Here is a 13,594-nt window from a genome sequence, read left to right on the forward strand (position 1 = left end):
GATCGTGAAAGGGAGGTAAGTGGATGGGGTTAAGAAACTATGGGGAATAGTTCCGGGAAGCTAGAATCATTACAGTATCAACTAAAAAAGTTACTTAAAGAACATGGGACTGCAGTCAAGTCTAAAACCCTAGAAGGCTTTCTAAAATCCATCGAACGAGCCAGTCCATGGTTCATTACTGGGGGAAGCTTAAATATTCCAGATTGGGAGGAGGTTCGCCGTGATCTTCATAGACTTTTACGAAAAGAGGGATCTGAGTCCTTGCCCCCTACGACATTCTCCTTATGGAGATTAGTGAGGGGAGCACTTTTGACAGATAAGGTTCGTCACCGCCAGGTAGTTCAGGACACAAAAGAGGCTTTTTTTAGAGTTACAAGAGACTGAGACTCAAGCCTCCTTGAGTTCAGGGGCAGAGAGTGAGGATGAAGAGACCCTGGCTGAAACTAGAGGCTCCATTGTTAGTGTGGATGAGGAGGAGTCTCTTAGTAACAACAAAAAAACGGGTAGAAATCTCCGGGCACGACCCAAAAAAGAAGGACTCCGGTCAGAATCGGTTATATCCTTCTCTATCAGACCTAGAAAATGGAAGTAGCTCAGACTCAGACTCGTCACAGTCTGAAAAGGAACGGTTACTTGCTGAGATCGCGGCCCTTAAAAAAGAACTAAAAAAGATTCTAATTAAGGAAAGACAGGACAGGGAGAGAAACCCTTCCCCATACTCTGAAAAAAGGGACTCCTCCTATGAGATAACCCAGTCCTTCTCGGACCTGGAGGGAAGACCCAGAGGAGGGGTCCAATGCTGCCCGGTGGTGGCCCCAGTAATGGAAGTTCCAGATCCGAACAATTCTGGACAGGTCATTAGGCGTCATAACCCTTTAAATTTTAAGGATATAAAACAACTTAAAGAGGCAACTTTAAATTATGGAGCACAGGCTCCCTTTACACTTTCCTTAATGGAATCTTTTGCGTCTCTTAATTTGACACCTGGCGATTAGCAGCAGCTTTGCAGAGCAGCTCTGTCGGGGGGAGATTATTTGATTTGGAGAGGTGAGTTTCAGGAAAGATGCAGCCAGACAGCTCAAAGAAATGCACAGGCCGGACAGCCCCAGAGAAATGTGGAGATGCTTACCGGGAGTGGTCAATACGCCACCACTCAGCAACAAATACAATATGACATCGCAGTCTATGCCCAAGTGGCAGCAGCGGCCCAAGGGGCTTGGAAAGCATTGCCTTCCAAGGGAGGAGGGGATCATCTGTCCAAAGTCCTTCAAGGACCTTCCGAACCTTTTCAAGACTTCGTAGACCGTCTCAGTCAGGTAGCAGAAAGAATATTTGGGGGCATTGGGCCTGCGATGCCAGTCATCAAGCAGATGGCATTTGAAAACGCAAATAAGTATTGTAAGGAAGCCCTTCGCCCCTATCGCAATAAAAGTCTAAATGACTATATCCGGATCTGTAGGGACATTGATGGGAACTTCATCCAGGGCCAAGTGTTAGCTGCTGCTATTCGGCCCCAAGTGGGGAAAGAAAGACCTACTCTGGGAGGGAGAAAAACATGTTTTAGCTGCGGTAGGGAGGGACACTTCCGTAGAGAGTGCCCTCAAAATAATACTACAGGTCTCAAGAGACCTGGTTTATGCCCCCGTTGTCAAAGGGGATATCATTGGGCCAATAACTGCTACTCTAAAACTGACAGGGAGGAAATTTCCTTTCTGCTAATAATAATCAGGGAAACGGGAGGAGGGCCCCGCCCCAGGGCCCCAAAACCAATGTGTACGGGGCAATGACCCCTGCTCTGGGCAGTGGCAGGACTCATTTTCTCCCCCAGAGCAACCCCTTCATATCTCAGACCTCCTTAGAGCCACCTCAGGGAGTGCAGGATTGGACCTCGCTCCCTCTGCCCGGGCAATCCTAACACCGGAAATGGGGATCCAGGCCCTCCCTACTGGGGTGCATGGGCCATTGCCCCCAGGCACAGTCGGACTACTCTTGGGACGGTCCAGTACTATTCTTCGAGGCATCCAGGTACACCCCGGTGTTATAGACCAGGATAGTGAGGGGAGATTAAAATAATGACATCAGTGGGCAGTGGGGTTGTTGCCATCCCTGCAGGAGAACGGATTGCTCAGATACTCCTCCTCCCTACAGCTCCTTGTGAGGCTAGAAAAATTAAAGAGAAAAGGGGCAACCAAGGTTTTGGAAGTACCGGCCCGGCAGCATTTTGGGTATCCACTATGGAGAACCGCCCCCAGCTTACATTAAAGATAGAAGACAAGTCCTTTAGGGGCGTCTTAGATTCTGGGGCAGATTTCTCTGTCCTCTCAGATAAATTCTGGCCCCCGCCTGGCCGAAAGAGGAAGGGACAGTGACCCTCCAGGGAATAGGACAGGCTGTGCCCCAAAAAAAGCCTCAGAATCCTAAAGTGGCAAGACTCTGAGGGCCACACAGGGCTTTTCCAGCCATATGTTTTGCCTGGCCTCCCTATTAACCTCTGGGGACGGGACCTCATGCAAGAAATGGGAGTGGTCCTCACCACCCAGGCACCCAAGTCCAAAAGCAGGGGCCCCCAGATGACACAAGGGAGGGGCTGGAGCCCGGGGAGGGAACTAGGTAAACTAGAACAGGGAGAGGTTTGCCCTGTGGCATCCCTCCCTTTGGAGACCAGGGCCCCAGGGGATAGGAAGGGTTTTGGCCATTTTTGATGAGGGTCACTGTTGCGCCGCCAGCCCCCATACCCATCACATGGCTATCAGATGATCCGGTATGGGTGGAACAGTGGCCCTTACCAGCGGAGAAACTAAGGGCGGCTCACCAGCTAGTTCAAGAACAATTGGAGGCAGGTCATTTGCTTCCTTCCACGTCCCCTTGGAATACCCCTATATGTGTAATAAAAAAATCTTCAGGGAAATGGAGGTTACTACAAGACTTGACGGCCGTGAATGCGACCATGCAGCCTATGGGGGCTCTGCAGCCTGGCTTGCCCGTGCCTGTGGCCATTCCTAGAGACTGGCATTTGATTGTTATTGATTTGAAGGATTGCTTCTTTTCTATTCCCTTGCATTCTCAAGATAGTCCTCGGTTTGCGTTTAGCCTTCCTGCGATTAACTTTAGGGAGCCTGCCCTTCGCTTCCAATGGGTGGTGCTCCCCCAAGGGATGGCTAATAGTCCAACTATATGCCAGATTTATGTAGCTGCCTGTTTAGATCCCCTCAGACGTAAGTTCCCTGATCTTTACATTATCCACTACATGGATGATATTCTTTTGGCCGCGGCCGAAGAAAGACAATGTTACACAGCCTTTGCAGAGCTACAGGAACTTCTGGAGGCCCGTGGATTTATTTTGGCTCCTGAAAAGATCTAAAAGAGACCCCCTTATACTTATTTGGGTCATCAAATTCAACAAACTGGCCTCCGGCCACAAAGACTCCAAATCGATTGTTCAAATTTAAAAACACTTCATGATTGGCAGAGATTCTTGGGAGAGGTGCAATGGTTTTGCCCTTCTCTTTCTATTAAAACAGGGGCTCTTAAAGCGCTTTATGATATTCTTCCTGGGGACCCTGCTCCAACTTCCCCTAGACAGATTACCCCAGAGGCCAGGGAAGCCCTACAATTGTTGTTAAGAAGTATAGAGCAAGCCCACCTTCGGCGTATAGATTATGGGCAGCCCCTTGTTCTGGTTGTACTTTCATCTAGCTTTTCGCCCACTGCCGTGTTTTGGCAGACTGGTCCTATTTATTGGGTACATTTGTCAGCCTCCCCTAAGAAGGTAGTGACCCCTTACTATGATCTCATTTTACAATTGTTGTGGAAGGCACACAAGTTTAGCATTCAAACCTTTGGAAAGAGTCCTGATAAAATTATCCTTCCTTATGGTAAGGAGGAGGTGGAACATCTACAGATCTTCCATGATGGGTGGACCCTGTTTATTACATCTACAGGCGCACAGTTTGATAACCAATATCCCAACAGCCCCTTGATGTCTTTTTTCAAACAACACCCTGTGATCTTTCCCAAGATTTTAAAGGAGAACCCTCTAGTTGGAGCTCGCTCAGTCTTTACAGACGGCTCCTCCAAGGGTTTCACGGTGGTGGTTTCTTCTCAGGTGCAGAAGAGGGTACCCACAGGACAGATGTCAGCACAAGCCGCCGAGTTGTTTGCTTGCTTGATGGCTTTCCAAATGTTTGAGGGAGAGCCCTTTAATTTATATACTGATAGTGTTTATGTTGCCAACATTGTTAGACCTTTAGAAACTTCTCCATATGTTCTTCCAACCTCCCAGGTTCGTTCCTTATTAGTTCAGCTCCAACATCTTATTTGGCAGCGCATCCACCCTGCTTATGTGGGATTTATTCGTGCACATACTAACCTTCCAGGACCCCTTGCCCAGGGCAATCAAATTGCTGACTCCTTGACCCGCCCTAGGGTCTTATTTACTCAGGAGCAGCTGGCCCAGCTGGCCCACCAGCTCCATGAGCGGTATCATCTAAATGCCCGCTCCATTAAATTTCACACTGGGTGCCCCTTATCCATAGCTACACAGATTACCTCTCAGTGCCTTGATTGTGCCCCTTATCATAATTCTCCCAATGAGGGGGTAAATCCCAGGGGCCTCAGGGCCAACCATCTCTGGCAAATGGATGTCACTCACCTGCCGCAGGCAGGGAAATTAAAATACATGCATGTCTCGGTGGATACGTATTCTAAACTGATTTTTGCCTCTCTTCACTCAGGAGAGAAGATTAAAGATGTTATTTCTCATTGCCTGCAGGCCTTTGCCTACATGGGTGTTCCAGATGCCCTAAAAACGGACAATGGCCCTGCCTATGCCAGCAATCGCTTTGCTGCCTTTTGCAGGGAACATCACATTGTCCACTCTTTTGGTATTCCTCACAACCCCACCGGACAGGCCATTGTGGAGCGCACCCATGCCACTCTCAAACAGTATTTTAAGAAAATAAAAAAGGGGGAGTATGTTACCTCCCCCAATATTCAGTTATCCACCATACTTTACATTTTAAATTTTTTGACCATAGACCGTAATAATTTGTCTGCTATGGAGAGACATTGGAACAAACCCTCCCAGTCCTTGGGATGGGTCAGATGGAAGGATTTGATCACAGGAAAATGGCAGCCACCCACTCCCCTACTAGCTAGGGTCCGAGGGGCTGTTTGTGTTTTCCCTCCAGGAAGTGAGAAGCCCATTTGGGTCCCCGAACGGTGCATCAGGCATGTCGACCCCAATACTACTCCGGATATTAGGAATGCTCACCATGATAAAGATCCAACCATTGCTGAACACTCAGGTAAGGGAAATATGGGCGTTGGTGAGGATTCCCCCCCATGTTGATGCCAGTTAGTCATTCCAGCTCCCTGTTCATCAAATTTTAAAACACCAATAATACATTGGAAGCAGCTGCTGCCAATGAGATTAAAAAGTCAGAAACTAGACATTCTGAGTTTCCCCCTCCTAAGCCTGATACCAGGGTCAGGAAGTAGGGGAATCCAAGAGATTCCCAGCGGCATATGCCTTTAATCCCAACACACCTTTATGCAAGTTCCAGGACAGCCTCCGAACAATACAGAGAAACCCTGACTCAAAAATAAAAAAAACCAAATTGGTAACAGTAAAGAGGTACTGGTAAAGAAAAAGAAAAGGATGAAGGTATATGGAATGAAAATTTTTGTTTACATTTAAGTTCTATTTTGTGAGTCATCTCTAAAAACTTTTGGCCAAAAGCCTGGCCTCCCCACCTTGCATCTACAGAGTTACAAGGAGTAAGTACAGCTGTACCCCATGACTGTAGCTCAAGTGGAGGAATGATAAAGAACATACAGGACTTTTTAACCCTTTTAGTTCAAGGATTGGCTGGAGTTGTTCTTTTACATAGATTTCAATTAAGGAAGCTTCATTGCAACAGACTAATCACGACCTAGGGAAAAAGGATGACTGAAAGATGCATGTATGTTCTGAATGTATGGTGTGGCCACACCGGTATGTATGAAATATGATTGTGAATGCATGAGTGTGAACTGCTTATATGATTAAAAGGATACTTAAATCCCTTCAAAAATAGTTAAGAAGCTACCTAAATTGCTTTAAATATAGCCAAAAGGAACATCCAGCCAGTCTGTTAATGTTTTAACAGAAAAATTTAAGATGCAAATGAGGCCTTGTCAGCTAGTGAGAGCTCTACAGGTTAGATTGGGAAAGACTACTCACAGACTTCCAATAATTTTCAAAAGTTATTTGGACACAGTATAGTTTACAATCTTTGAGTGATTTTCAGAAGTTTTTGGGAAATATTTAATGGATGTGTCCCTTTTGATGGGCATCTACAAATAATCTGGGTAGTGATCCCAATTTACCTAGATAGTTCACCAAGGAGGGTAGACAAATCCTTCTACTGTTATGGTCCAGCTTCAACAGTTCAAAAAAGAAATTTTTTTTACAAAATAAAAATGGGGGAATAATGCCCCCAGTCCCCACATGACTCATCAAATAATACACTCCTCATTTAAAAATTTTATAATGTGAATGCCAGTGAGCTTCAGACAGATTCTGGCATGATGGAACTTGAGCAACCATTGCTCAGGTCAAATGGAGACATCCATGAACTAGACAGTGGAGAAGACCCTAATTTGGGGTCGAGGGCATGTTTGTGTTTTCTTGTAGGAAAAGAATAAAGCTTCGGCAGCTGTCAGACCAATTAGTGAGATGCATGGAGCAGAGAAAAACTGAACCTGAGACCATGGGAGCCTACCTAAGCCAGTTTGAGTGAGATCTCCTAAATCAGTGTTCTTGACCCTTGATGTCATCGAATCTAGAGCCCAAGAAAGAAAGAAAACAGTCGGTTCGAGATTTCCAGTTTCTCAACAGACCTGCTGCATCAACCTTCCGAACCCATGAGTTTTCATCGTAAAGCCAACAGAGAAAAAAGGACCCATTTAAAGCATTTGGACATTGGTATGGACTGTGATTGAGTGGCAAAAGCCTCTTTTCAAGATTTGAACAGGACATGGTCACTTGAAATATCAGACTTAGTGGTTCCTGTTTCTGGAATCACGACTAGGCCAGTGTATTTTTCTGGAGAAATGCAACTTGTCCTAATGCAACAACTATTGTTCATATTTTTCGTAATGCTACATGTATAACATCAATGATTGTACCTAATGTATCTGTGCAAGTGCACTTTCTAAATGCTTTCCTGAGCAGATCTTGGAACGATTTTAAACTTTATCAAATTGTAAATGTAAATCACATGCAGGTTACCCTTGTAACAGACGAAGGCTGGTAGAATGTTATGGCCCAGATCTGGTGATGGGTATGGTGATGGAGAGGCGCTATGTCGATGGGGGTCCTGGAAATGGTGGCAGTGGCAGTAGGCATTCTGGCTTTATGCCAAGCTCAAACGTGCCTTGTTCCAGAGACAAGAGATCCGTTAGCAAGTATTGCTTAGCTTAGCCCATGGCAATCCCGATAGCCATGAAGGTTGGTTACAGATGATTTAAGGTTGGGGTATCTCCGATGACGGGCAACCTGTGGGGAAGACCCCTCCCACCTAAAACAGGGGTTCAAGGTCCCCCAAAGACGGGAAAGGGAGGGTGACCCTACTTGACCTAAGCCAGGAGTGCCTCATTTGAAAATAAAAAGGGGTGAATTGTGGGAACACCAGACCTTGAGCAGAGACCCACTTCCCCTTCTGCCTGGGAGTAGGCAGCTGTAGACAATGTTTAGTAAAAACATGTTTACTAAAAACGATACAATAAGTTCCTGGAAAAGGCCTTCCCACGGAAACCGCCCTGACCTCGACCTTGTCTAAAGACTAACGGCACCTTCAAACCCACACACATCCACCTCTGGGGTCAGAGCAGAACCAGCCAGGGTAGAGGAGAGAGCAGAAGGTTCTCTGGTGGGAGCTTTTCTTAGGAGGTTTTCTTGAACCTTTTTGGAGCCTGTTTAAAGTTTTCTTTATATCATTGAACGAGTCTCTGTGTTGTCAATCCCCGACACCCTCCGCACGTTCTCGGACACAGGCAGCGCAGCAGACGTGACAAAGAGCTAAATGGTCAATAGGTAGGCAGGAAGAGGGCAGGTAGGACATGCAGACAGGGAGAGAGTGCTGGGTTGAAGAAGGGCGGAGTCTCTGGGAGACACAGGGAGAAGCAAGATGAACATGCCATACTGAGAAAGGGTAAGCCATGTAGTAGAGTTTAGATAAGAAATGGTGGGACAGGAAACTGTGCCTGTACCTCCTCCACACATTTATTAGAGGCACCTCTGATTCCTGTATTTGATAGGATACAAACTTAAACCCAAGTACGCAAATGTGTCTATATTTTATTCCATTTATTTATTTGTATTTTTTTGGTGCTCTGCCCCTTCCAGGGCAGCCTGCCCCAGCCTCTCTAGAATATGGTCTTCACATTGGTTTGCTTCACTTTGGTAAGTAAAAATCCGCTTAAACTGCTTGAGTCTCCCAGCTAAATTCTTTCCTTCAAACAGACAAGGAGAGACTTTCAACTGGTAGTGGATTTGGGGCCCTTGATGAGTCTTGATGAGCTCAGCCACTGAACTTTATCTCCAGCCTACTCTTGCTTTTCCTTTTTAAACTCTTTTGGTTTCAAGCGTTTTTCTTTTTCTCTTTTTCCTTTTCATTTTTGTTTAAAGACAGGATTTCATGTAGCCTTCGCTGACTTCAGACTGTATCTAGGCAAGGGTGATCTTAAATGCCGGCATCTACCTCCCAAGCGCTGGGATTTGCAGGCATGTGCCCTACACCCATCCTATCCTGCTATGTGTAATAAAACCTGTCATGCCAATACACACGCTGCTCCCTTCACCCACTGTCGGTTCTCGGCATCCACTGGATTCTGCAGCTGTCCACGGTATTTTATTATTTGAAAGGTGGTATTAGTCTTTTTTCTGTGTGTATTATGTAAATATGCAGGCGTTTGTAGGATGAATTCATAGAGCTACAATTGCTGAGTCGGATAATATGTGCATTTACACACACCTGACCCTGACAGGTGTTCTTGGCACAATTCCCACACACTTTCCACATACTTTCCCACCAGCGTTATGACATCTACTAAACTGCATGGTTTGACATTAGCCTAGCCTATAGACGAAACACAGTGTTTCTATGTTTTGGACTATTTTTGTTTGCTTTGCTTTTTTTTTTAATTGTTGCGTTTTTTTTTGTTTATTTGTTTGTTTGGGGACAAGGCTTCCTCCCCTTGTGGTAGATCAGGCTGGCCTAAAATTCAGGATCCTCCTGCCTCACCCTCCCAAGTTCTGGGGTCACAGCCACGCACTACCATACCTGATACAGAACCAAAGACCTTGCCATCACTTCCAACTGGCAAGATGACTCAGCTGGCAAAGGTGCTTGCTGCCAAAACCAAGAACCCGTACTTGATCCTCGGAACCCATTCCACTGAAAGCATGCTCTAACTCCTACGGGTGGTCATCTGGCCTGTACACATGCGGAGGCCTTGACACTGAATAAATTAGTAAATGTCATAAAAATTTAAGCATTTAATAAAAAGAATTTTAGTTAAAAACTAAACAATGTCCACTCATTACTTCACACAGGAAGTTTTTTGTTTGTTTGTTTTTGGTTTTTCAAGACAGGGTTTCTCTGTATTGCTTTGGAGGCTGTCCTGGAACTTGCTCTTATAGACCAGGCTGGTCTCCAACTCACAGAGACCCGCCTGCCTCTGCCTCCTGAGTGCTGGGATTAAAGGCGTGCACCACCAACACCCGGCCAGACAGGAAGTTTTTTTAACTTCTTTATAAAAATATTTATTTTTATGTGTGTGTGTGTGAATCTGTGCCATGTGTGAGCATGTCTTTGAAGGCCAAAAGAAGACGTTGGATCTCCCGCAATTAGAGTTACAAGCACTTGGCTATGAGTCACAGGAGGTTTGACCTTCAAGAGGAGAGTTAAAGGCGATTGTGACTTAGACTCATATCCTTTGGAAGAACAGCCTTACGTTCTGAACTCTGGAGACATCTCTTTGGTCCCAAGTTTTTAAATTGTTTTTTTTTTTAATAGAACTGAAATCAAACCCAGAACCTCAAACATTCTATGCTTTTATTTTAAAATCCAGAGCATCTCCCGAGAAAGAAAAAAAAATTTCCAACTTCTCTCAACAAATCTGAAATATAGCAACTCTGGGTCTACTCTGACAGGTGATGAGCAAATAAAATAGTGACTGTCTGCACAGACCGGGTGTGTATCCCCCGACAGACAGGCATAATTCCTTATAGATCCTCGAGAGTGATGCAAACAGCCTGATGCCACTGATCACATTCCAGCACAGTCCCATATAGGAATCTCTGTGACCTTTCTGCTAGACAGAAGGAATTGGGGTATGAAACAAGTGGGCAAGTAAAACTGAAAATTTTATTGACTACCTGTATATCCCAAGTTTGTGTCATTTTTTTCTTTTTCCCTCCCTCCTTCCCTCCCTCCCTTCCTTCCTTTTACTTTCTTAGAGTCCCATGCATACTAATCTCATGCTGACTCTGAACTATAGACCCCCATCCCCTTTGTGACATTCATTCATTCATTCATTTCTCTGTGAAGCCTTAGGTGTCCTGGAACTCACTCTGTAGACCAGGCTGGCCTCTGAACTCACAGAGACCCACCTGCCTCTGCCTCCCCTAGTGCCGGGACCAAAGTCGTGTGCCACCCCTTCCCAGACCATTTATAATGAATAGTACAAAACTTTGAAAACTAAAAGAGAAGTCGCTTTCTCCAATATGGAAAACGTTTGCGGTATCTCACTTTTAAACCAGTTTGAGTTCTGAAATGAGTTCACTTTACAAAGTCCACTAATAGCAGCTGCCTCAGAGGTAAGTGTGAAGAACAGAAACCCTGGTCGTCTGCATCCAGTGGGAAGAACGAGTGTTTATAAAACTCTACTCTGCACTTTGACCTCTCAAGCTCCAGTTGCATCTGGAGCTCAGACTTCAAAAATGCAGCTAATGTCGTCTGTGGTGATAGTCTTGTTTTTGTTGTTGTTGTAAAAAGTCTTTTTTTTTTTCAATTTTTAAATTGAAATTAGAAACAAGGTTGCTTCACATGTCAATCCCAGGTCCCTCTCCCTCCCCTCCTCCTGCGCCCTCCCACCATGCCCCACCCCTCCCCCAATCCCCACTCCATTCCCCAGGGAGGGTGAGGCCCTCCTTGGGGGTGCCCATAGTCTATCATTTCATCCAGGGCAGGGCCTAGGCTCTCCCCCCAAGAGTCCAGGCTGAGAGAGCATCACTCATTGTTGGATGGGTGCCCAAAGTCCATTTGTATACCTGGGATAAATACTGATCTACTACCCAAGGCCCCATAGATTACCTAGGCCTCCTCACTGACGCCCACATTCAGGGGGTCTGGATCAGTCCCATGCTGGATTCCCAGCCATCAGTCTGGGATTCAAGAGCTAACCCTTATTAGGTCAGCTGTTTCTGGGGGTTAAACCAGTCCACTCTTGACCCCTTTGGTCATCAGTCCTCCCTCTCTGTCACTGGATTTCTTGAGTTCAGCTCAGTGTTTAGCTGTGGCTGTCTGCCTCTGCTTCCATCAGTCTCTGGGTGAAGGTTCTGTTTCCCAGACTCTCTGGTCATGTGATTGTAGGCTGGTACTCCCCTGATTCATGTCTAAAACCCATATATGAGAGAGTACATGCCATGTTTGTCTTTTTGTGATTGGGTTACCTCAGTCAGGATGGTTTCTTCTAGTGCATTCCTTTGCCTGCAAATTTCAAGATTCCATTGTTTTTTCTGTTGAATAGTACTCCATTGTGTAAATGTACCACATTTTCTCTACCATTCGTCAGTTGAGGGGCATTTATGTTGCTTCCAAATTCTAGCTATTACAAATAATGCTGTTATGAACATAGTAGAACAGATGTCCTTGTTGTAGGAATGTGCATCTTTTGGATATATGCCTAAGAGTGGAATTTCCGGGTCTTGTGGTAGACTGATTCCCATTTTCCTGAGGAATCTCCATACTGATTTCCAAAGTGGCTGTATGAGTTGGCACTCCCACCAGCAGTGGAGGAGTGTTCTCCTTTCTCCACATCCTCTCCAGCATAAACTGTCATTGGTGTTTTTTATTTTAGCCATTCTGACAGGAGTAAGATGGTATCTCAGAGTTGTTTTGCACTTCCCTGATGACTAGGGACATTGAGCACTTTCTCAAGTGCCTCTCAGCCATTTTAGACTCCTCTATTGAGAATTCTCTATTTAGTTCTGTAGCCCACTTTTTAATTGGATCCTTTGGTATTTTGGACACTAGCTTCATCAGTTCTTTGTAAATTTTAGAGATCAGCCCTCTGTCAGATGTGGGGTTAGTGGATATCTTTTCCCATCCTGTGGGCTGCCTTTTTGTCTTGTTGACTGTGTCCTTTGCTTCTCAGTTTCAGGAGGTTCCTTTTATTAATTGTTGATCTCAGTGTCTGTGTTACTGGTGTTATGTTCAGGAAGCAGTCTCCTGTACAACTTCGTTCAAGAGTACCTCCCACTTTCTCTTCTAACAGGTTCAGTGTGGCTGGATTTATGTTGAAGTCTTTGATCCATTTGGACTTAAGTTTTGTGCATGGTGATAGACATGGATCTATCCACAGTCTTCTACATGCCAGCATCCAGTTATGCCAGCATCCAGTTATGTTGAAGATGCTTTCTTTTTTCCATTATATATTTTTAGCTTCTTTGTCGAAGATCAGATGTTCATACATGTATGGGTTAAAATCGGGGTATTCAATTCAATTCCATTGGTCTACCTGTCTATTTTCATGCCAATACCAAGCTGTTTTCAGGACTATAGCTCTATAATAGAGCTTGAAATCAGGGATGGTGATACCTCCAGATGTTGCTTTGTTGAGTAGGGTTGTTTTGGCTATCGTGGGTCTTTTGTTTTTCCAGATAAAGTTGATTATTGTTCTTTCAAGGTCTGGAAGAATTGTACTGGGATTTTAATGGGGATCGCATTGAAATGTAGATTGCTTTTGGAAGCATTGCCATTTTTACTACATTGATCCTACCTATCCAAGAGCATGGGAGATCTTTCCATTTTCTGGTAATTCTTTAATTTCTTTCTTTAAAGACTCAAAGTTCTTGTGATACAGGTCTTTCACTTGTTTGGTTAGGGGTACCCCAAGGTATTTTATGTTGCTTGTGGCAATTTTAAAGGGTGATGCTTCTCTGATTTCTTTCTCAGCCCTTTTATCATCTGTATATAGTAGGTGTAGGCTTTAACGGACGCTGTAACAATACGCGACACACAATTACTGACAGTAAAGCTAAGTATTTAATGTAGAAAATTACTCACAAGATACCAAACCCAGAGGAGCAGTTTTCAGTGGCCGACCCGGAAGCCGATCTCCAGGAAAAAAGACCGAGACTTCCTGTGTGCTGTCTTTTATGCCTTCCCCCGTAACGCCCCTAGCCATGCCCAAAAGTGGGCCTGGCTAGTGACGTAGTTCTGCCTACGTACGTATACGTCTTTAGTCCTGCCTAAAGTGGGTGTGGTTAGCGGTGTGGTAAACCAGCCCTTTTATTACCTCATCTGTATGCGCCTCTAATAAGTCA

This window comes from Mesocricetus auratus, unplaced genomic scaffold (genome assembly GCF_017639785.1).
Source record: "Mesocricetus auratus isolate SY011 unplaced genomic scaffold, BCM_Maur_2.0 Super-Scaffold_100018, whole genome shotgun sequence".
In the NCBI taxonomy this organism is placed as follows: domain Eukaryota; kingdom Metazoa; phylum Chordata; class Mammalia; order Rodentia; family Cricetidae; genus Mesocricetus; species Mesocricetus auratus.